Raw genomic sequence first — 26126 nt, forward strand, 5'->3', positions numbered from 1 at the left:
TATCCTGTAGCAATTTTTTGTACTCTGAATCCCATCATAGATATCTTGATAATGATTTTGTGCTGTAATATTTCTGTGTTATATTTGTTTTAATACATTTTTCTGTGAGTAGCTTTGTTATGTTTTCTTGATATATTTTGGTAGCTCAATGTTCTGTAAGCAATATTTTCATCTACAACTGTACAAAGCTTTCATTCATACAAATGAACAATGCTTCTATTCATAGTAGCAGTTTCTAGAGTGAAGGCGCATCGTCTCAATCACATGGGCCAACATGATTAAACAATTCACTGGAAGCAGTTCAGATTGTGGAGGGTGCACTGTACATTCCAAACAGATGTTGTGACTGTAGATCCAAACTATTATAAGTACCTGGATACCTTGGCTTTGTATTAACGCATAACAATTCAGTCATTAAATTAAGCCTGCTGTTACTAGACTAGACACTGTGGTTTCCTGTCACCCACTGGTAGTTACAAGAAGATGCAGAGGATCTGGCACCTAGTGTGAGCTGGGCAGCTGCACCTTGTGGCAGATACATTTATACCCAGGAGCTGCCCCCCATGCAGTCAGTGTCCAGACTGGATCAGATAGAGGGCAGATCCAACAAAAATCCTCTTCTGGAGCTATAACTGGGCAGTTGGGGCAATGTCTTGGAATATGAGGATTGAGGTGAGATGGAGCATTTGAGGCTGTACTTGGGAATATGAGGACCACATTTTAGAAGAAGATGACTGTTCAGCTAGCCAATGATTTGCTTGCCCTTAGTCTATAATATTTGCAGCTTTTACTTACTATGGCAGGACCATAGTTAATTTATGGCTGGTAGTATGAGTAACCTTTCATCTGTTTTAGTATAATAATTTTACCATGTTATTATTGTACTTTTTTTGATGTTGAGTGATGTCACTTCCTGTATTATCATCAGGCCCAAAGGTTGGGTAGAGCAACTTCCTGTGATGACATCAGAGTCAAAGTTCATGTGTGGTAATTTCCTCTGCTATCATGAGGAGAGAGGTCAAAGTAACTGAAGTCATTTTGGCTACCATGGCACTTTGGTAAACATCCACTATATCAGTGCTGTGATGGTGACAATAAAGTTTTCCAATTGAAAATAGCGATCACACAAATGCACTCTTGAACTGTTGAAATTTGTGATTTATTCGTTCTCAACCAGAAACTGATATAATCATACAGGAAATGAAAACATTGATAATTGACTAGATTCCAATACTGGAGAAAAACCCACAATAGAAAGTAATCCTTATTTCACACTAATGTACAAACATGTACTTTGTCTATTTCATTTCAAGGGGTGTTATTTGTTTAGATTTAAAAAAAAGTACACAAAGATTCTACTTAAACCAGCTAAAGTGTAATATAATGAGAAAAAGTGGCAAACAGTCTAAAGTCGAGTAATCCAGTACAGCTGCACTTAAATGTTTCTCTATTCAGGGATGTAGCTACCAACGGAGAAGCAGGTTCAATTGCACCTGGGGCTAGGATCCAGCAGGGCATTCTGCACCAGAAATATCACAGTTTATTATTTCCACAAAAGGTGGCATTTTTGATGCTTGCATTTGGGCCCTACGGTGACCTTGTTATGCCACTCTCTCATTGATTGAATGAATATTGACATATATTAATGTACTTCAGTTTTACCTGACGGGAACTCATGAAGTCATTCCAGGAAGGCATTAGCCTATTGGCGTGCTCTGCAGTTACAGATTCCAATCAAGGGAAGGGAGTGGGAATTCCAGGCATGGTTAGTGATGTTTGTGGGCATTCACAAGTTCTTCTTCTTCCTCTTTTTTGCCTGGAAAGAGTTGTAGATCAGCCATGTGAGAAGAGGAACTATCATCTGGAAATTTGCTGGGATTGTAGGTTTCCAAGGATGAAAACAAAATCAAAAATTTGTATTTGCACAGGGGCTTCTATTCTCTCGGTGTAGAGTGCACTGCTATGGGTAACACTGCAGAGGAATGGGATATATCTGTGAATGTCACATGCCCTTCCAATGATTGGAAATTCTATACCGGGACAATGCATATTCCTGGGAAAATGTAAGCTTTGAAGAAAGCTGTAAATCTACAATTGAATGTAGGTGTAAATCTACGAGTACAGCTTTGGGCCCTTCTTTGCGAATTGGTCTCAAATTCTTCTAGTGTGCTTTTCTGATATTGAAAACCATAGAGATGGTCCTACTCACCTAGGGACTTATGCTCTTGCTTGCAGTATCTGGCTGATACAAAAACATTGAGCAAGGCACCAGTAATCTAATATACTGTACTCAACTAAAGCCTTTGGGACAGATGTTAGACTCCAGAAAGCAGTAACACACAGTCAGAGTATGGATTTGGCTCATGTCCTGTGGACAGCAGAAGACTACATGTGCAGCTCTGACAATTGGGTTCTAGGGTATGAAATAGTCTGATTTGCACACGTTTTCAGCAAGAGATCTTTCAAGCAGAGATGCTTAGGGCATATATATATATATATATATATATATATATATATATATATATATATATATATATATATATATATATATATATATATATATATATATATATATATATATATGTATATATAGCATAGAGTTATGCTATGTGCTGTACAAAACAGCCATTGTTGCAGCAATGACACAAAATGGCCAGACTATTGTCCTAGCAGAGTTTCTGCTGAAAGTAGACCGACATTGATGCAGCAGTAAACATCAGTAGCAAGGTATGGCACACCGGCAGGCACAAGCAAATCACTGCCGCAAAGTACCTAAAGTGTGCAGTCAGCTTGAAGTGCATCATAAATGCACCCTTGCTAATCACAGCATAGCCTTAGGGTCTAAAACAACCAGCCATACATTGGTACCCCAGTGACTGCCACTGAGAGTTTAGAGTATAGCCCTGTCTTTCTGACTCGAGGATACAGTTTTACTGCTATGTAGCAATGACAACCAATGACTCACATTCATATATGCCATTGGTTGACATTCTTGTAAGGGGTCAGCGTTTATAGTTAATCTACCAGAAAAACAAGTATTATGGCATCGAGCATTAGTTGGGTCCCAGGACGACTGCCTGCTAGCTAATGATCTTTTGTGAAATATGGTGTGTGAAAATGGAAGCCATGAAAGAATGCTTTAAAGATTTCTCAGTTTAAAAGAAAAGCACAAATAGCAAATCAATGTTGAGGCATAGCCCCTAACAAGAAGAAGGTGTGGCAGGTACTACTATTTACTAATGGTGTCTGATTGCACATCTATGTAGATATCGGTGCCAGAATCACAGTGGTATGTGCCATATTCAGTCACCGTCTTACTCCCCTGGAAAATTTTCAGCTCCACTGGAACTGAAATGGTAACCTCCTTGCTCATGAAACTGACTGTTATTTTTGTGCGTGGCGGTACCTTCATCGGCACACTTAATTCTGCCTTCTTCCTCGAGGTGAATGTCTCAACCTCATCTTTCTTTACTGAGAAGGTGTTGGACACCTCTGCTGAAATATTGGCCACTCCTTGCAAGCTAAATTCAGCACCCACCTTGATTGAAGACTCATTGCTGAATTCAAAGCTATGGGAGACATATTTCTCATACTCTTTGCAAGAAGCAGCAGTGAACTCCTGCTCACTATCTGTGTTGTTGACGTAAATATACTGATCTGCCTGGATGTTCTTTTCACTCTCTATCTTTTTCTTGCCCCACAGAAGTGTTGCGGTCACAGAGGCTTCCCCACGTCGCAGAGGATACACATGGGACACTTGGTCATTTAAACCACAATCGCAGTAGTTTGCCAGATATTCACCAGCCCTGGCAAGAATATACCTTCCCCCTCTGTTCGGATGCTCGTACAGAAGCCATGCTCCACTCTGGACTCTGTGGGAGGATATCTTATCATTCATGTTTCCAAACATTAGATTGGTCTCCTGAGTCAGAACTGTTTGACTACCAGCGGCATTGGGATGCTCATAGACTGTGATCTTTGGATTGGTCAGGTCATCAGTGATCAGCCTCAGAGAAGACGCCTTGTCATTCATGTCAAGCGATGGATGTTCTCCCTCCTCTAGGGGAATGAACCCTCCTTGAAAGTTTGGATGCTCGTACATTAGCCATGGCTGCCCCACCACCTTCACAGATGAGATGCAGTCTCCGAAGTTCTCCTGGGCCAGATTCAGAACATCTGCCGTAAATGTCCTACTGAGCCCCTTGAACTGGCCATGTTCATAGACAGTGATGGTGTTCATGGTAATCAGCTATGACGTTTCCAATGTGTTTTCTGTAGCTGACCCTGTGATACAAAACAACAGCTGGTCAGTGGAGAAACATCATAAGTGATTGTGTGAAAACTCACAGCACTGGCTCCTCTCTTTTAAAAAGAAAGAAGGTATATTTTGATGCCAATGTCATTGTTCAGTATTGTAAGATTACTTAGTTAGTTACATAAAACACATATCACAGTATGAGAGAACATGGAAATAAACACTCCTAAAATAACTTTCTTATATGAGAACATATTTTACAGCACTATCGGTAAATGCTATGTAGGTAAATATTCGGTAAAAATTACCGAACCGTTAAGATTCGGTAATTACCGAATCGGTATTTACCGATTCGGTAATTGCCATTGATTCCTAAGGGCCTTGAGGCCCATGGGAATCAATGGCAATTACCGAATCGATAAATGCCGATTCAGTAAAATTACCGAATAGTCAAGGGTGGCAGGGTGTCACTTTGACACCCTGTTGCACCCCTGATTAGTGCTTGTGTGCCATGTAACCAACATACATGCCCTTAGGGCATGTATGTGTGCCACATGGCACAGGTGTACATGCACAGATTTGCATATACACAGGTATTCGTTATTTACCACCAACTAATAGTTGGTGGTAAATAACGAATCCTTAAGGCCCTGTGGCACTGTTTACAGTGCCACCTACATCTCAAATTACAGATTCGGTAATTTTTAAGGCCCCTACATCTCAAACTCCAAATACCGGTCGGTAACGGCCAAAATCGGCCGTTATCGACCGGTATTTGCCGACCTACATCTGGCCCTATATGATGAAAACAACATTTTAATACAGTGCATTCGAAAATTCTGATCACAAGAGCTTCCCCTTTTTCCTTAAAATCATTAAAGGATGATAGTGCATGCTAATGATGAATATGTAGCGGGTCATGATGGTGCGGAAGGTAGTAATTACGAAATTTCACAGGACTCGGGACGTTAAAATTTCAAGTGTACTGACAGGTAGTGTACAGCTGAAGTATAGAGATAAGGTGCGAAATACTGAGCCTAGAGGTGAAGTGCAAATTACATAATGGAGACTCATATGCAGAAACTGCACAAGGTCTGTGTTTTATAAGGCACAGATGGCTCAGTATCTTACTGTACATAATGACACAACCCATAAAGCTAAAGTTCAAAGTACACTGTCTGAAGGAATTCGTTTTTTTTATGTGCACAAAACATAATAAAAGGTTATATATGGAAGTGATACATTGTCAACAATTTTCGAGGCTTCATAAATAAGGTGCTGATGTGCCTAGGAGAGTACGACTCAAGGTCATACTGGGCATGATGACACAACTCATAAATGCAAAGTGTGGTGCATTTAAATGTATGTTTGATAAAATAACAATTACGTGGCGACAGTTCTATACAGGATCTACCAAAGGTCTACAATTTGTGGGCCGAGGCACCAGAATTGATTAAGATTTGTTGCAACAATGGGCCTTATAGTTAAGATGTTATGTGCCTAGGATAGTGTGACTTCCAAAGTGCAGCCAGCCTCATAAGTATTCTTGTGGGGGCGACATCTCAAGATCAGGCCGGTCATGATGGCTGATAGGGGACCTATGTACTTGGCAACATTATTAGTTCGCAACTTTCATCCTTTACTAAAATATGGACGTCTGCACGCTTTCAAGATATGTCGCCGATCTTAATTTATACAACCATTAACGTGCATTACTTCTTGCCAGACCCTCCCTAAACCCAAACAGCGGGTAACGTTTGTTTTTATTCTTCCTCCTTAGGGTCGCTGGTATATATTAGAGCAGCTTACCAATGGATTGCATCTCCACTGCGTATAGAAGTAAGCCTACATCCCTCCTTTGATGGCTTTAGTATTGTTAGTTGTTACCTTGAACATGCATATCATGTGTAGTGCGTCAGTTCTTATTGAACTTTTTTGTCTTTCCTTTCTTCTTTGCCGAGATTAGGAAGTGAGAATACTTAGTCCCCTCGCCGTCTGCCCCAATTAACTCAAGACCTTCTTTCAACACGACATATTGATGTATTTTGTGAAGTTCAACTAAATAAGGACACACTGCGATAGCTTTGGTAGGTCACCATCAGTGCGAAATAAGGATAGGAGTCTGTGGGTAGCACCCACACGCTATGCAATCTACGTTATTTGTGTATAAATGACAACATCATGGCGTCTATTATTCTCCCTGTAGCCACCAATACGGATGAAGTTCTGAGTTTCACATGCCTCTTCTGCTTCTATCATGAACGATGCTATTGGTAAGCCCCATTAATTCTGGGAAATGTAGGAGTGTCAGCAAGCCATTACATTTTAATTGACAGCCTTCTTTAATTCTTTTATAGATGCTGTTTAGTTGACCTGGTCCCTCATTTGACCTTTATAATCGCACTTATAAATGAGAAATATTCACTGTGCTTTCTTGTAAGTATATGCAACGAGCAGCTGTGCTTTTGTGAGTCCCCCCTTTCTTTGAGCTTAGGCTCCTATGTAAACAGCTAACCTGTGAGTCCTTTTATCTGGTTTTCAGAATCTAGCCGTTAACTTGCTCTGAGAGTGATTAGGTATTCTTGGTCCAATAGGTCCCTCTCCTTGCTTTGCTATTAAGCTAGCTAAATCATGTTCCCTTAACCTTCATAGCATAGGTTCCTACTATAGTCACGCTGATGAGCCCCTATAGTTTAACTGCAATAGTGAATGTTCTACGTCTTTTTATAAAATTTTACTTGTGGATGTCTGAGTGACAGATCTATTTTCCTTTTTAGGTTTCTTGCACTGTTTGACCCCTTGGTTCTGCACAAAATGATGAACAAGGTCCTGATGAAGGTGGCTTGAACCACCGAAACGCGCGTAGACCTGCTACAAGGGCCGCTATTCTTCCTCTGGAGCCCTTGAACAATTGTAGCTGTGCGATCTGGCTAATTGTTAACCAGTTCCTTTTTTCATCTATGTATGAGGTTTGACTGTAGTATGATTGGTAGCACGAGAGTAAGTTGGTTGTATGTTTGATAACATGGGGTATATTTAACTTTTTCTGTTGCTTATTTTTATGATTCTATTGCTTTGTTCATGAATTTGGATAATTAATTGATGTGTAGCCTATAGAATTGTCTGATTTATAACGATTTTTATGAATTTATACTTACAAAAAAGAGAAATAATAAATACTATTTTTTGAATGATTTTTGGTTAGTATTACCTTTCTTCTGTCACTAGTTTTTGATATGTATTGATGTATGCACATAATTGAAGTATATGGCCATTGAAGGGACTTTTTTCATTTTCAGTTTAATTGTTTCTCCCCTCCGTCCCTTGGCCACATTCGCTTTCCTGAGGGGGTCCCATTGTACATGTTAGGCTGATAGGGGACCACCTTAGATTAGGTACTAGTTGTATATACAAAGTGAGGTCCATATTATTCAGATACAAAGTTTCGTAGTTTGTAAAGACCCAGCGACAGGGTTAGTCAATGCTTGTTACTTCAATACAAAGCCCATTTAATGTTACCAACAGTGGGAGATGAACCTCAAGATGTGAAGGCTGTAGACTACTCATGTTCTTTGAAAAGTTTCGGTCTTGCATTAAGAATTTCCCAAACTTGGCCTTGTCTGCCACTGACTCCATGGTGTACAAAAGAGGGACGACTTCTTTGGCCGACTGAATCCCACGCTGTAAGTAGGCCTCAGTAGGAGTCAGCCGGGATGTTGCAATGCTGGACTTCAGAGAATTATATGTCCCAAGGATTCTATTCAGGAGTTACATTGTCTACAACTGTTGATATTATCAATGGATTTCCAAGTTGGGTTCAATTCTCTGATTGGAAGCAGGACTAAGGTAGCCAAAAGTATACGTTTTAAAATGTGCTTTTATACTGCTTGATGGAGATGGGACTTGGCTGAGCTGTGCAGTTGTGGCGCCATGAAAAGATCGGGTATGGAGGTCTTCTATGTTCACTTCTAATAAACAATGGTACATTTCTTTTTTTATTGCGGTTTTAATGCAAGTATAAATAATCAAATTGTTGTCTCAGTCATCCCCTGCAAGTTGTAGATATTCTTTAGCTACCACCAGATTATTGGACCTGGGCTAGTTTGTAGATGTAAAAATTATTTTCATTATGGCCTTCATGGTTTTGTTGGGGGCAGCTGTTGCCTGAAAATAGTATTTAGCAAGAATTGCCTAGCTTTCCTGGTTTTGTTGCACCAGCCAAAATTCCAAACTGATCAAGGTACTCCTTGTGTGAGATGGGAAGTGGAATAACTTCTTGTACACTTTGCACTGGATCTTTTCTAGGACAGTGCCCATCATGCCGAGAAATGTTTGCTGAGCATAGTTAAGGGCGGGGAGAAGTTTGGCACAAACTATCCCTCGAATGGCAGTAGTTGTGGGGCTGTCAAGTATTGAGTCTAATATGCACAAGGCATATGTTGCCATTATTGCTTTGCTTTTCATTTTGTTTAGCTGCAAAATCAGTCAGCCAGTTTCACATTGTCATGCTTCCAGATGGATATAATGTTGAACACAGTCCAACCTCAATGGCCCCAACTGGTAAGCCTCTTCTAAGAATATCTCCAGAAAATGTCTACTTTTATTTAGCTCCGATTAGCCACAAGCTCATTCCTGAGATTGTATATGTTCATGGCACTGAGGGCTTTTTGCAGACCAGATTTTGCGTTGTTGAACAGTACTAGATCGTCATCATATTGTATGAGTGGAAGTCTCCAGTCTCCAATTTTAGGTATGACTAGGTTGGCTTCTGCTAAGGCTAGGCCTACATTTGCGGTGTAAAGATTGAATAGCAGTGGCGCCAGCACAAAGCTCTGTTTCAGACCACGGTCAGTGTCAATCTTGGCGGTGGCCATCTCTCTCATGAACTTAACTCGTACCCAGGTCCTGGGGTAAAAGGACATGATTGCTAGTAGCAATTTGGATGCATCTTGCAAAACACTAACTCATGCCATAAGATGTTCCGGGCAACTCTGTTGAATGCTGCTGAGTTGTTGATGAAACAAACAAACAGCAGTAGTGAATTGTGGGTCGTGGCTTCATGGGTATGAGAGGACAACTATACTGTCCACCATTGACCCTCCTTCATGAAAGCCTGTTTGATAGTAGGGTAGTAGGCCTTTTGCATAGGCCCATTGCATTAACTTCCGGAGCATTAGAACATGTATTTTCAGACTAAGAGATTAATTTCCTAAAGATGTAAAGCCCTCACACGTAAAGTCATTTCAGGTAAACCAGTTGGCTCGGGGTTTGTTAAAAGTGTAGGTTACAAACAGCCCTTAAGAAATAGTATAGGAAAGTGACAGGATTGGACAAGATCACTGGGAAATTTCCAAAAGGCAATTCTTGAAATTTAACAGCAGTTAAACCCAAATCATCAAATGTAGATGTGCAACAGCAGAAATTATTCCTTTATTAACATTTAATATATCCAAAATAGCTTCCACTTTTGGAATTGTGGGAGAAGACCCACTGTGCACTATCAAATAATGTGTCCAAGCTTTCAAGTGAGTGTTAGCTCATGTATAACTGAATGTTCTTACAGTGTTTTTATCCACACACTTTAATATTTACCCCAATAGACCTAGGGCCAGATGTACGACGCACCAATTTGTGAGTCGCAAATTGCATTGCATTTGTGAGTCGCAATTTGCGACTCACAAATTGGGATGTACAAAAGTGTCTCAGACACTATTTGCGATTCTTAATGGGGTTTCAAATTGCATGCCTCATTAATATGACCGAGGCATGCGCAATTTGTGGCCCCATTAGGAAGGGCTAGCACTCACAGGGATGGTGACCTATTGGGATCAGCAGACCAACATGTCTGTGACTGCTTTTAAATAAATCAGTAGTTGTTTATATGCAGCCCATTTTCCTTAAAGGAAAACAAGATGTATTTTAAAAAAAAAAGAAAAGTGAAACTTTTCTGTTTCATATTTTAAGGGCAGTAGGTGGTCCCTGGGACCACTACCTCCCCTTAAAAAACATTTTTTTGACCCATTCTTAAAGGGGAAGGGGTACCCTGGGGACCCCTTCCCTTTTGCAAATGGATTGCCACCTACCTGCAACTCCCACTCCCCGAGGTTGGGAGGCAAACCTCTGATCAACCTTCTGTATGCTGATGACGTTGTACTACTTAGCCATACCTATATTGGTCTCCAATACCTTCTGAGGGAAATGGACATTTATGCAACGAAAAACACCTTAAAAATAAATCTCAGCAAGACTGCACGTTATCAATCAACACCAATAAAATACAACAGAAGACCTGGTCTCTTGGGGGTCTAAAGATCGAGTCATCCAGTGAGTATAAATACTTGTGAGTCATATTCGACAGAGAAGGCTCATTTGTGCAGCAGAAACAGGAAACAAGAAGGAGAGGAGCATTGATCACCGTGACATTGAAAAATCTAGCTACCCAACTGATGGGACCGACCCTGACCCCCTATCTGAAAGTTATTCAGGCGAAGCTGCTTCCCTCGATCACCTACGGCAGCGAGGCCTTGCTGGGAAGAGACTCCAAAAACCTGGACCACATTCAGGTCAAAGCCTACACATCAATGTTTTCGCTCCCGCTCCACACCTCAAATAAGATTGGAGTTTGGTCTGCAAAAACAAGTTCTAGCCAGGCATGGAGCATACATCATTTTCTGCCACAAACTCAGATCCGCCACTACAGAAACATTAAACTCCTTACTATGGCAGGACATACAAGGCAGGGACGCCTCTCAGGCAAGAACCTACTTCCAGGCAGCGCTTGAAGTTACAAAACTCTCCGCACCTTGGGACATGCAACTTGGGCATAGTGCTTTTAAAAAACTAGTTTGGAAAACGTTAAATCATTTTCCCTACTAGAGGACAAGGTTCTCTTTTCCAAACGATCTCATGCATGGATGACCCTTAACACGTACAAAGTCTTGACATCACAAACATATTTTAGCCAGAGTTACCCAAAAGCAACAAAAATGAGGTTCCTGAAATATAGACTAGGAATTCTGCCAAGCACAGAGCATCTTCCACCATGGCTCAGGATAGCTGGCAACGATCTCTGCCCGCTTTGCTACTCAGACAAGGGGGAGATTCTCCATGTCACTTGCCTATGTGAAGAACTCCATCAAGCACGCCAATTGCTCCTCAAGGACCAGCTTAAGCAAAAAGGGATCAGCACCAGAAGGCAAGCGGTGCTTGCCTGCCTGAATCCTCTAAACACTAAACTGAACTGACGATACGTCAAATTCCTCGCGATGGTCGAGCAAAGAATTCCAAGACCACCAAAACCGGGGATTAACAATACAGATACAGGTTATCAAGCAGACGGTCAGAAGGAAGCAAGGGAACCCACTGTCCAACCCCTGTAAAAAGGCGCATTGACAGTCACACTGTACTTTTATTTAACCACATGCTGAACTCTTAATGGTTTTAATCTATGATATTTTATGATCCTTTGTAATATGCTTTGCACTGGTTTTTATTAACTATGCATAATAAACTTTACCTTACCTTACCTTACCTACTTGAAGTAGGTGGTATATTGCGAGTGTTTTAGGACCGCAATTTCGGTCACAAAACATCCATACATACAAATGCGATTTGCTATTAGGAAGGGATGCCCTTGGCACGACCCTTCCTAATAGCAAGTCTCAAACCTCATTTTGCGAATCAAAAAATGTTACTGATTCACAAAATGAGGTTTGTACATGGCCATGCCCTAAATTGTGGTCGTATATTTGGCCCATAGTCTTCTGAATTGCTAAACTTACTTTAAACATGTGATAATTGTCAAAGATGGTAGCCCAGGTTTTTTTTCCATCCACAGATTAAATGCTCTAGTAATTTGCGCATAAAACCAATGTCGGTCTTATGCTGTGATCGAGAACTATGTCACATTGCCAATATCTATGTGTAATTTAGGTTTGAGGGTTCTCAGCCAGGGTGAGTGCTGATTCTCAGCCTATTAGATTAATCCTGCCCTGAGGCCATGTGACTAAGCTACACTTTGGAGCCTTCCACCTCATCTTCCCAAACTCACACTTGCATAATCTCCACTGTTCGCTATGGAGATGGAAGCAAACAGATACATTCTTTGGCACTCGACCATTGTCTCCGACCCTGAAGAACACTCACCTGATGATAACCCATATTCCAATCCTTGGATATTGATACTTTCCTATTGTACTTTCCTATGTACTACCTTGTCTAGGTGCCTGATTGTGTCTATGACCCTCAATTATCTGTTGCAGGGGGCTGCTCTGTTCCTAGGTGGACCTGGTAGACCCTTATTAACTGCTGAGTTTAGAAACCTGTGCCTCTAAGGGGGTTGTGCTATCGCATCTTTCTGGTTGGACCCTTATAAACCTTGTAAAAGACAATACTTTCTGTTGGATATGCCTATGATGCACCTTGATAGACCCAATAGACAATCATTATTTGTTTCATCGAAGCTGCCCCTTTGAATTTTTCGCAACAAAGCCACTGCGGGTTTAACTCCATAGACAATAGATAACTGGTAGTTTTGGGAAGCTGTATCTTCCAAGTGGTGGGGCTGTCTCCCTTCACCTTACAGCCACAGTATCTACAATGTCACTCTGAAGTTAGAAAGATACTATGGGCCCAATTCACAAAGGTAAACTTAGACCTGAAGTTTAAGTTTAGCCCTGAAGTCTAAGATTAGAATTGAAGTCTAAGAGTTCATTCACAAAGGCAAACTTAAACCTGAAGTCTAAGTTTACCTTTGTGAATTGGGCCCTCTATGTTTCCAGTGTTCCGCATGCAATCTCACAGAGGTCTTTTCACACCAACCCTATTTCATCACCCAACATTCCCTTCTCTTCTGTCCCTCTTTTTCTTCTCCTGTCATTATTTTTAATCTCTCTCAACTTAACTCTTTCACTACCTTCCAAAACCTAACTCGTCACCAATCTGTTCCCTCTTTTGCCTTGGTCATCGTCCCCTTTCATTCTATTCTGTATTCTCATCCATCCACCCCCCCGTGATTGTTTTCTTAGGGAGAGGAAATATGAGTGTGAAGACAAAGATTCAACAAAAACATTATAAGTGCTTGCACTAACACCCAGCTTGTTGGTGTGTGACACTAATGTACCACATGCATTTTGTGCATGAGTGAATTAGAGTAGTGGAGATCAGTGGTATCCTTTTAATTACCCCTCACACATTTATTTTGAAAAACATGATTGAAGACAACAGGCTTTTGAGGATGGAATATTATCACTCTGCTAAAGTCTGTAGGCAGGTATTTTGATACACAGAATTTCACAGATTACCCTAGCGGGGATAGAATATATACACTAAAAGGATCCTTGCTAGTCGTTGCTTTCTTAGGAGAGAGAGTATGTTGCTTTGACAACTCTATTTTTGTATACATTTCGATATTTAAGATTGTATGCCAAAGGGTAGCCTTTTCGGAAAGCTTATACTCAGTACAATGGGCTTGCACTGGTTATGGTGACAAGTTAATGATATAGGCTAAATGTCGAATTGTTTATTAAAAGTTAGTGAGCCTAACATCCTGAGTGTGAAAAACATGCGCTAACCTCAATAGCATTTAAAGGGGGATTGCTATTTCTCTGAATTAAAACCTACAGATAGGCATTTTGTTACATGGATTCCCACAGATTACCACAGTAGGAAAGAGTTGTGGTGCACACCGTGGGTATAGTGGATTGGTACTGTCAGAATATTTGTTAGGCCCTCATAGGAGAGATTGTATTTTGCTTTGCCAACTGTAATTCTGTCTACTATATAACTGCATGACTGGTATTTTGCCCTGTGGGAAAGCATGTGCTCAGCACAGGAGGCCACAGTTGGTTATAGTGACAAGCCAATGATAACAGCTACAAATCTGATTGATTCACTTTTGAAAAGCATCCTATTTGCCTTTGAGGGAAAACAGGCTGCACTTCAACAGAAAAAACAAAGAGTAGTTTATTTACAAGCATTTACAGACATGTGGGTCTGCTGACCCCAACAGGCCACCATCCCTGGGATGGCTAACATCCCTAATGGGTTGGAAATTGATACCTACCTCATTAATATTCATTGGGGAGATTGATTTGGGACCCACTAGGAATATCTTTAAAAAAAATCAAAGATTCATACATTAGGAATTGTGATTTTTACTTTGCGATTAGCAGTTGCAGTTAGGTATAACTATACCCAATGTTAATACATCTGGTGCTTAATCCCTTAATCAGTCTTTAAACTATACTTTCCATGGCAGATAGTTTCCCTCAGGGATTTCTAAATATCTAATAGCTACTCATTTAGATTTGAGGGTGGCTAAACCTAATTTCTTATCAAAGCCATCCTGCTAAGAATGCAATATCTTCGGAGCAGAGGCTACGATTGGTGAGACATTTTTAGAAGTACACTAAGAATTAAAGAAGACCATTAGTGATTAACGGCTTGAGTTCTGGTCCTCTCCCAGAGACTTGCAAAGATTTTGTAACTATAATAGACAGACCCCTACTCAGTAATCCCTCCCTCTCAATTTCCAGACCAGCAGTCTAAGTTGAGTCAGGGTCTCCATGGGAAGATGAAGATAGCTAGCTCCTGTGTGAGAAAGATAGCAGAAGGATCCACTTCTTCTCCACCACTAGGTAAAAAAGTAATTGGAACCATTGTCTACTCTTCCAGTATGAGAGGACAATCACCGCCTCTGCCACTCCCTCAGCAATCTTGCCTGGATACTGGGGATTTAAGAAATTGAGGGGAAAACCTAAATAAAGCTGTCAGGCCATGGGCTGAAAATCACCTCCAGCCCCACTGTCTGAGGATCCTGAAACCACAAGAGAAACTCCTGGAGTTGACTATAATGCTGAATTGCAAAGATGCCAACATGAGGAATCTGCAAACTGTGACAAATCTCTTGAAAAACTGGCTCAATACAAAGTCCTGGGAAAACAGAAATACCCTGCTCCGGTAATCTATCTGTGACTTCACATCTCCTCTTACAAAGGCTGTCTTTAGATGTATTCAATTGTTTTATCTCCTAAGGCAAATCTGCTGAGTCAGTTAATATAGAGAGGGGAAGCCTGTCCCAAACAAGTTATTTAGGTAGGACATGGCTACCCTGTGGTCTGTCCTTATCACTAAGGCCCCCCCCCCCCTGGAGGTTATGTGAACTTGAATCATTCCCAAGATTGCCATTAGCCCAATACAATTTGATGACTTGGCCCTTTCCAATGCACTCCAAAGACCCTGAGTAGTTTGATAGCACATAACTTCCCCTCAACCTATTACACAAGCATCAATCTTAATAATTACTGGATTGAGGTAAGTAAACATTGTTCCCTGGGTTAGAGAAGATAGATTCCTCCACCAAGCTTAGTCTTCCCAAACTGTAGAGGTCACATGAATCAGATCTTCGTAACCCTCCTGTTGAGGGGGCCCAATGGTCCAAGTCCCCCAGATGTATACATGCACAGAGGATGATAGTAAGAGTTGCTGCTTAAAGAAAATAAGGTATTGTGAATTCAACAAGCTGTACAGAAAAAATAATATAAGAAAACAGTGGAAACCAAAGGAAAAAGGCACTGTTTACCATGTCTCCCTGGATTTGTAACCACTGTCTTGCTGGAGTTTCCAACCTTGGCAACAATTCTGCTATGATCCGCTGGATCTTCTACATCCTGGCCTCTAGTAAGGAGACCACTCTATGCTGGTGTTAAATGCTGTTTCAATGTATTCAACTATCTGACAAAAAGTCAGATAGCATTCTCCCATTTTATAAGAAATTCCAAGTCCTGAGCCACCTGAATTATACACTGTGCATTCCACATAGCCTCGTCCTTGGATGGTGCCTGGACCAAGAGATCAACCAGGTAAGGGTGAGGCATTACCCTTTAAGAATGTAACACGCCCAGGACTGGAGCTTGAACTTTCATAAAGATATTAGGTGAGGTCTTAAGGCCAAAGGGTAGTACATGAAATTGCAATTGTTCGCTATTGATGGCAAATATGACAAACCTCTGGTAGGCAAGAGAGAGCGGAATGTGAAGGTACGCATCCTGAGGATCTATCTTGTTCAAGAAGACCCTCTGTTAATCAATGGAATCACCTTTTGAAGTATATACATCCTAAATCGTACCCCGGGATTGTTGGTGTTGAGAAACCTGAACTCTATAATCACTTTGTAGTTCCTAGATGCCTTTTGGTCAGAAACTCTCGAAAGTAGCATTCATTCCCTCTCTCTCCTGTGTAGAGTAATGGAATTCTGACGCTAATATAAATTAATGAAGCAATTTTGATGCAAATAGATTTCCTCTACTCCCTGCCTAGCGACCAACATGCTTTCACAAAACGAGGGTATGAAAATTTGAGGACAATACTCTACAGAGTAACTTACTGAAATGATTTGGATAACCTGCAGTCTGCTGAAAAAGAAAAAGCTAACCTCCAATGGTGCTCTGGAGGATGCAAACATTGCCAGGAGCTCTGTTTAGGTCCATTCATTCCACTTGATTAACTAGAGGAGGTATTAGGTTGGGAACCCTTGGGTTGGTATCCTTGACTTTTTGTTGCAAAAGTTAGATATCTTTTTATATTTGTCATACATTTTCCTGTCACACTGAGCAGACGTCTGTGTGTAGTGAAAAGGCTGAGTGCGCTTCTGTGATTTCCACAACACCTCCACTAGTTCCTCTTCAAACAGCCTGTTGCCTAAATAAGACATCCCTAAGAGACAATTCTTCAGGATGGCACCTCCTTCCAGCTTCTGAGATACAGACTGTGCCCCACAGCTACTGCCCCTGCTGATGCAATGCCGGGATTCTTAAGATGTCAAACATCAGGTCGGAGAGATACTTGGCTTGAATCTTCATCCTCCCCATCAGTTGAGAGTAATCCTCACTTTCCTGAATGTTGGAGGATAGAGCCTGGAAGTCTTTAACAAGTGAGTGGGAGGTATAGACTGCGTAAATATCAAACCGTATTACAAGATCTGAATGAGATCTTTTAAGGGCAAACTCCACCTTCTTGTTAATTGGGACAGAAAGCGTCACAGTCTCTGAAAGAGGGAAATGTTTCTCTTTGAGACTTACCTAGGATCCACTGTTAAATTCAGAGGGAGCTTTTTTCTTCTTCTTGCCCAAGGGATATAGGCTCTCCATAAACTTTGCTATCTAGACCGTTAAATGATTCCTTACTGCTGGAATAATCAGAGCCTTTGGGAGGAGATGTTTATGCAGCTGACAGAAGCAATTGCTATTAGTTCTTGGTTGGTAATTTTCAACAGGCAATTGAAATTTTAAGGAAAGATAATGAATTATTGGTTTGAAATACTCTTTCTGAACATATTTCCCCCTAGTTGTAGGGAATCTATGGCAAAACCAGTCTCTTTGTCATCATACTAAGAAGACACCCAAGAAGAGAAAGTATGGAGAGGAAACCGAGAAAAAATCACCACCATGAAAAAGGAGGAGATGGAGGCGCAGGAGAGGACTTGTTCAGCTGGTGGTTACAGCTGTCAGTGACCTGGCCATGATTGTAGCTTCCTCTTACAGAAAAAAGGGGACCTACATCATCTATGTACAACTCCATGAAGATACACTGCCGGCTGATGTACTCAAGCAGGGGAAAAAGCAGCCAAAATCCAATCCTCTTTATATAGTGCCGAGGTCCTAAACCATAGGTGACCAGTAACATGCCTACAAGGGCCATGTACCCCTTTCAAGAAACGCTCATCTTTTTTATTTTAAAGGGAGCTCCAAGTATGTCAACATAAGATCAAAGTAAGTTTATGCAATAAAACATAAAATGTAAACTGAGACCGAGACATCCACCTCCTATAGATCAAAAGCCGCTCCCAGCCTGTATACCGCGTTCCCGAGAATGGAAGTAGTCGAGAATAGCTGCCTAAGATTAAAGACAGTGGGTCTATGCTCCAGCTCAAACCGTTGCTGACCATGGCTAACAGAATAAGGGTGGGGGAGGGTGGCTACTGCCTATGGGTAATACAAGAGCAGATTTGCGCTTTGACTGAGGCTATAGGACAAAGGCTAGTGCACCACACACGTATTCACATATAGAGTAAGGGCCACAGTGGTCCACAGTGGTGCACTGGCCCTATATTCACATATAGGGCCAGTGCACCACCTATTATGGGCAGAGAAATGGACCCCTGCAGCATACTAATCCTTTTGGGTTCTGGAGTATCATCTTACTTGCCAAAAAGTGCTTTAATGCCTCGTCCGGTGTAGTAGGCACTATACATACAATTACATCTGATAGAAATGAAATGGAAAGGAGAATCTTTCACTGCCACACGACCCCTGTCAGAGTGAAGAGCCGGGACACTAATATCCAGCTACAGTTGATAAAATAAAGTTCAAACCCTTTAAAGAGTTCTACCTCACTCTGGCTACAGGAAAAGGGGGCTCCAGCATCCCCAGTAAAAGTGAATGGAATGACACAAAAAAGAAACTGGATGTGCAGCAGAATGAGAGGGGCTTGAGCTCCCTTGAAGTTATGGGAAGTGTAAAAAGCCTTAGAAATGGGCACACAAGGGGCAATAATGCTGGCATATTACTCGAGTAAATAAGGATTTGGATGAGGAAGAGTAGGTAATAGGTGTTCCTTGTTAAATTTCGGAAAAGTGGTATTGTATTACTTATTGTTGTTTCTGTCTTCTAGCAAAAACAATTCATGCACTGGTCTTGCAAAGGAAACATGAAAATCATTACATTTGTCAATTGTGTTCATTTAATGGACTAGCACTAAAAAAGAGGCATTAAGTCTTGAAAAGGAGCATGTGTAAAATAAATTTACCTTCAGTGTAGCTCTCCTTCTCTGTCTGAAGTGAAAATCTGCGTTTCCAGCTTGTCTGTCTGTCCTATAACACAAAATAATGCAAAAGGTCAGCACACCTTTAGTATGTGTCAATAATGCTGAAACATGGGAGGTGCTCGACTAATTTGTCAATCTTCACCACACACCCACCTCTAGGCAGGGATGTACAAGCAGAGGTGCAGCAGCTGCGGTGGCACTAGGTCCCAAGTCAACTCACCCCCAATTAATGACTGTAATGCAACACTCAGAGATTGGGGCACGGAGATTGTTCATTGTATTGCGACCCGTGAGATCCTTGCAATGCCACTGCCACTAAGGAGAACATGCTTGAATTCCTACTGCTAACCATCAGCTCTTCACTTAATCCATTTCACACTGTGGCATCATTTTGAAGAGCTAAAGCAAAGTTTTTGCCCAGAAAGGTACAAAGTTGATCCAGAGCTTCCATTGTGTCCAGACATGACCAACTGACTCACTTTCACAGGCGCACAATTGAATAGCATGAACTTAATTCACTGACACTATCTCACTCAGTGAGTCACTCACTAACTCACCCACAGAAGGGTTTGCTTACACCTTCACGAAGGCATTCTGCATCCCACAGTCACTCGCTCAGTGCACACTCAACTATACGTTTACATACACACTTGGTGCCATATTCAGTTACTTGTGCACACCTCACTATTCATAAAGAGAAGCCACAAATCAAACAATCACCCAATTCCCACATATGGACTCTCAGCATTGCATTACACACTAACACTTCAAAAACACTCACACTTGTCGCACCCACACTTTTTCACACTCAGTTACAATCTTTACAATAGCCTGCAGTCAACCACAAACACACACAGACATACACACCTCCATCGACACTGGTTTGACCGTTCAATGTCACAAAACTGCACATTCGCCCACCTGGTGTGACCCTTCAGTGTCACAAAACTGGGCATGCACTGACTTCCTTGTTCACTTGAATGCACACACACACACACACAGACACATAATTAAAGCTCCCACCCTCCCAGTCACCTGTTCCCCCGTAGGCATTGTTCTGTCCTCTCTATCTGCACCAAGCGTGAGATGTGAAGATCCCTGGCCCCTCTCTCACTTCTTCTGTTGTCCCAACTTTTTATCCATCAGCAGCATCATCATTATCATTATTAACATCATATATTATTTTTGCATTGTATGTTAGTATAGCTGTTGTGTTATGCGTGATTATGCCACTTAGGGGCTCATTAGGATGGCGGTTTTTCCGCATCCTCTGGGCCGGCGGAATCCACCGCCGGCCCGGAGGATGCGGAAAAACCGCAGCGGACCCACCAAAGACCCACCGCCACATTAGGATGGCTGGTGGGTCCTGGTTTCCGTCCGCAGCTTTTCCGCCGCGGTTGGCTTACAACCGCGGCGGAAAAGCTGTAATATGGTGACGGTGTCTCTCAGACACCTTCCACCATATTAGGATGCACAGAAAGAAATGCTTTTACGCAGCGGATATTCCGCCGTGTAAAAGCATACGGAGCTTCACTGCGGGGGCCCGTTGCGGGCCCCCTGGGTGAAGGGGGGGTGGGGGGTGCACATGGGGGGGACCTATGGTACCCCCCTGCATATGTATGCAGCAAGCGGCAGGCACCGCGCGGTGCCTGCTGCTTGCTGCATACATATGCAATGTATGCTTTTTTAACATTGCGGCGGGTGCAGCTTGAAGCTGCACCCGCCGCAATGTTAAATATCCAGGATGTGACCGCCAGGGTGGCGGTCACATCCTAATTTGCACAGAGGGACCGCCGCAGCCCATGCGGACGGTCCCTCCTACTCTAGGGTGGCGGACGGACGCAAGTCCGTCCGCCATCCTAATGAGCCCCTTAGTGTTTAAAGTAATTTCAAAAAGGGGGTGGTGATGGACAGAGTATCTGAGTTATTCAGAACACTCCTACCCAGTCAACAGATCAGGGCTTGATCCATCACCGTTTTTTAGCTCACTGCACCATCCCAGTTCAGAACCTGGCTATATGCAAATTAGTCTGTCCCTGGCCCAGTGCATCATGGGAACAGGGCAGACCAAACTACCAAGCCAATTCTTCACTGGAAAGGAAACAAGCTTCAGCCCTCCCCTCCCCACCGCCCCTTTTTGAATCGTTTTGGCCACCACAAGTGTGGAAGGGTATGCTCAGATGTGAGTCCCTTGCTCACTGCACCATCAGGATTCAAGCAAGCCGGGCCGAAGACGGCTGTAATGCCAGAAACCGGTCCCCGGAAGCTTGTTTCCTTTCCAGTAAAGAATTGGCTTCGTAGTTTGGTCTGCCCTGTTCCCATGATGCACTGGGCCAGGGTCAGACTAATTTACATGTAGCCAGGTTCTGAACTGGGATGGTGCAGTGAGCTAAAAAACGGTGATGGATCAAGCCCTGATCTTTTGACTGGGTAGGAGTGTTCTGCTTAATTCAGATACTCTGTCCATCACCACCCCCTTTTTGAATCGTTTTGGCCACCACAAGTGTGGAAGGGTATGCTCAGATGGGAGTCCCTTGCTCACTGCACCATCAGGATTCAAGCAAGCCGGGCCGAAGACGGCTGTAATGCCAGAAACCGGTCCCCGGAAGCTTGTTTCCTTTCCAGTAAAGAATTGGCTTGGTAGTTTGGTCTGCCCTGTTCCCATGATGCACTGGGCCAGGGTCAGACTAATTTGCATGTAGCCAGGTTCTGAACTGGGATGGTGCAGTGAGCTAAAAAACGGTGATGGATCAAGCCCTGATCTTTTGACTGGGTAGGAGTGTTCTGCTTAATTCAGATACTCTGTCCATCACCACCCCCTTTTTGAATCACTTAGTGTTTAAAGGTCACAGTGCGTTGTGTTGTTCAGTGTATTACTTTGTATCATTAAGTGGTTGTTAGTTTGAGAAAGTGCATCACAACATGCACAAATGTCAATGTGAACAACAAAGTAAATGTCGTAGTATCTGCGGCCTAATGTCTACCTGCCTTAAATGCACTAACACATGCAAACACGGGCATGACAAATGTTGTTTGCAGCTGCTAGCACTTTACATCCAGATCTATTGGCTTTACCAATGCTTGTTACCATTTTTTCCTTGGATAGATCTCTTTTCCTACGCCCCTCACATGGGTTTGGTTGCATTCCATTGTCTTTCCAACCCTGGATACGAATTTACTCCAACCCTTTGCTGGATCAATCCTCTGACCACTTCCAGTATTAGAATGGGTGTAATTTGTAAATGTCCACAAACTCGCCAGCTTGGGGTGTTCACAAGATCTTAAGACAAACAATGTATTGGTCTGGCCATTGCCATCATTGTTCAGGGAGTACAACTGTAGAATATACACAATTGTGCAGACACTCACTCATTAGTAAATGCATTGCCACATGCTACTTACCATTTTGTGCCTACCGGACAGGAGTAAAAATGAGGCCTTAGTCATTCTCCCAATATCTGTGCTTGTGTGCATGTGTGGGTGTGTATACATGTGTGCAGGTGTGTGCACGCACTCTTGTATCTGTGTAACTCAGGTTGGATGTGACATGTCTGTGTGGGTTTACAGATCTCTATTTGCATGTGTTATGTATGTCAGGAGGCATGCGAGTTAGGCTTATGTGTGTGAGATGCATTTATGTGATGTGTCTGATGTGTTTATGCCCCAGTATAGGCAGAGTGACAATGCATCACCAATACCATGACAATAGGAGCAGCACACCTACTCCCTCTCTGAGACTATGTTAGTTTACAAAAATGAGTGCTAGCATACATGCACAGTACTCACCCGCAGTTGTCCCCTCTTCAGTCTCTCCTTGCACTTGCCTACCAGACACCCACTATATAAGGCCTGGCTTCTGCCCCTCCCAGGCCTCCGGGGCACTATTTTCCATATGTAATCAGCCCCCAGTTGAGTTTTAAGCAACTCTCTAATCGAATCAGTTTCTAAGCATGCATTGAAATGTCTAACAATGCAAATATAACCACATCTCTTCAGGCACACAGAATACATTCTCAAAGTCACAAGTGTAAATAAACCAACCCTGTCCAATGTGCTGAGATGATGTGATACAGAAGTGGCTTGTTTTAGACAGACGTTGTTCAGCAGGAACTGGTGACTTGTAAGAGCCCTCTCATGACTAGCAGCACAGATTAAGATCCTGACCTCGGTCAGCGATTGCTGCAAGTATTATATCAAATAAGTGATTGGTTCGCCCCACCGCAGCCTGAAGGTGCTATGCAAGTGTATACATTTATACTTGTACTGAAATTGGAAGTTAATAAAAGATTCTGGGCCATATGTATCAAGATACCCATTTGCGATTCCCAAATAGCGATTTTTAAGAAATCACATTTTTTTTGCGATTTCCTAAAATTCCTTAATTGCGATTTGCAAATAGCGAATCGCATTTAAGGAATACTTTCCCATTCATTTCTATGAGCCAGGAGACCCATATGAATGAATGGGAAGTTATTCTCGATTTGCAATTTGCTAATCGCAAATTGAGGATAATTTCAAGGGTGCAGGGGTGTCCAAAGGACACCCTGTTGCACCCCTGAAATATGCATGGGTGCACATGTGGTGCGCATACATGCCCTAAGGGCATGTATGTGCGTCACATGGCACTTTGAAAAATGCAAAAATTTACATTTTATGCTACATACATTGCATTTAAGGAACCGCAAAATTTGCGATTCCTTAAATCCAATTACAAAATAAGGAATCGCAAATTTTGCGATTCCTTATTTTGCACCAGATTTTGCATAAAACATTCCATTTAGCAAATTCGCATTTGCAAAGGCCGAAATTCGCTTTGCGAATGTGAATTTGCTTGATATATATGGCCCTAAATCTTTAAGTTAGAAGACCACATGGTTTGATTGATGGGCAACTTTCCAGCACCATTCATCGGACACTTTGCCTGCATATAGTCACTGTGCGTCCCTGTTGACACTTTGTGCACACAGAGTCATGAGAGCACCTTTGTGGGGTGATATGATTCTCGAAGTGCATTTAGATGTTTCATCCCACAACACCTTCTTCTAAATCTTTCACCTATTCTGGTTAAAATATATCTGTCTTACCCCTACTGAGTCAAGGGACTCATTTAGTTATTGAATTGAAATGAAATAGTATCTTGATCCCTGGGACATCAATGGTAAATGAGAACATCCACCATGAATACTGGCCACTAACCTCCTGCTGAACCAGACCACAGAAAAAAGATTTACAACCATCTGCCTTTATTTCCTTCAGTCATTGAGTTCACCAAAAGACTCCATCCAGGCAGTAAGAGCTATAGAAATAACATTGACAACACAACATACAGGTAGATATAGCAAGCACAGAATGTCACAGGTTGCACAAAGATTCAACACAAACAGCCTGAGTTCCTTTGTGCATGCCCGTGCTTGCATACACTAGTAGCTTAATGCCAGACCTGTTCCCTTTGCCAGTGCTTCTGGGGGTCTATGGTCAGATATGGTAGCAGTAGTCACCACTGGAACAGAAGGGATGAAGGCTTCAGATTATATTACAACTCTGACACCTGGGGGTTGCTCTGACGTCAGTACTGGGGGATTCTGTGATGCTCCTGGTTACAGGTAAGGTCCAGTGCAAAGAGGAACTCAGAATGTAATATGGGATACCAGTGCTGCACTGATGTTATCAATCCCATTATTGTCCCACATCTAGGCAAGAGGGAATGCTGGTTTGTGTCCAACTGAGACTCTGTCAAAAGCTAAATAGTACTTCCAAATGTCATTGGTTGCATCACCCTGGGCACACCAAGAATCCTTTGATGAGGATTGATTAAAGTTTCTATAGATAAATCACATTAATTTATTAGTGGTTCTCCATGTAATTCATTATTTCATTTAGTTACTTATTCTTGAAATTGTATTAATTTCAATTCATTCAAATGAAAGCTCCAATAGTAATATCACTCAGTTCAGCTCCTATGCATTTCGGGCTGTGAACACTTCTTCGGGGAGCATATATACAAAGAATCATAGCACAAAAACATTTCAAAGATCCTGTGCCTGTTTCCTGTCCCCTCTTAGCAATATTCATGACATGCATTCTCATGGTCATTAACAAAAGTTAATGAATAATCAAAACTGTAAACGAATGAAGGGTGCATTCATGTGTGATACGAGTGGAAATAGCGTTCAAAGACAGTTCATACAAAGTGCCTATGTCTTGTGTTGCATTCCAGTTAAAGAAACAACTGATTAAGTGGAGACGATGCGGTATCGGTGTCATGTTAACAAAGTAATGCGTGACTCATAGCGAGATGTGATAACTGAGTGTAGGCAATGTTATTGCGATGTCTAGTTAGATAAATAGTGTGAGACGTGATCACCTGAATAAAAGGTTTTACTTACAATGCTGTGCAATATAGTACCAAGTGTTTCCCTGAAAGTAAAAGACAGGGTTAACGTAAGATATATTCTGCGAAAATATTGGAGCATCAAGCATTTATAGCTAGCAATCGCTAATAATTAGCTTACTGGTGTACGCGGTGAAGATCAGTTGTGAAGTTCATTCAAATTCGGTGAACAACTCAACCTGCGATCCGGCGTTTTCCGTGTGCAAAGAAGGTTTGCGTGCAATTAACAATGTTTATCAGCTGTTTAAATTTGAAACTATTTGGACGTGATGTCGCTTCCGAAGTTTCCAGAGTGCAGTAATTAACAGGGTAAAAGGACTAAAACATCAAAAATTGCGTGGCGGCCATCTTGGAAAAGGATAATTGGCATATCAAGAGTATGGAATAGAATACATGTGGTGAAATAAAGCGTATTAAAGCGTAAAACTATCAACGTTCCAAAACAATAAACTCCTACAATGATGTGTATAATCTATAAGTAAGTGAAAAAGTGTTGCTGTTCAAAAAAGGGACAGTTGGAAACACAGGTTGATAAGATATTAATCAACATTCATACCAAAGGATAAAACTAAAACAAGTTCATGAATAACCTTTCAACGTACTCAACATACTCGATGAGCTCATTCAATCCATGAGGTTTGCAATACTGCAACTTCA

The 26126-nt window shown here is 41.9% G+C and overlaps 1 pseudogene across 2 annotated transcripts; it reads right to left on the reverse strand.

Moving 5' to 3' along the window:
- Nucleotides 1-2585: 2585 nt before the first annotated feature.
- On the reverse strand, nt 2586-22883 carry LOC144768053 (epidermal differentiation-specific protein pseudogene; annotated as a pseudogene). 2 transcript variants are annotated; one of them, XR_013598443.1, is made up of 3 exons: nt 22865-22883; nt 19061-19124; nt 2586-4284 (listed from the first exon to the last, which is right to left on the reverse strand). The product of XR_013598443.1 is annotated as an epidermal differentiation-specific protein pseudogene, transcript variant X1 (transcript). The 2 variants fall into 2 exon arrangements; XR_013598444.1 differs by lacking the exon at nt 19061-19124 and having other exon boundaries at nt 22865-22880.
- Nucleotides 22884-26126: the final 3243 nt, after the last annotated feature.

Source organism: Lissotriton helveticus, chromosome 7, assembly GCF_964261635.1.
Source record: "Lissotriton helveticus chromosome 7, aLisHel1.1, whole genome shotgun sequence".
Taxonomy (NCBI): Eukaryota; Metazoa; Chordata; class Amphibia; order Caudata; family Salamandridae; genus Lissotriton; species Lissotriton helveticus.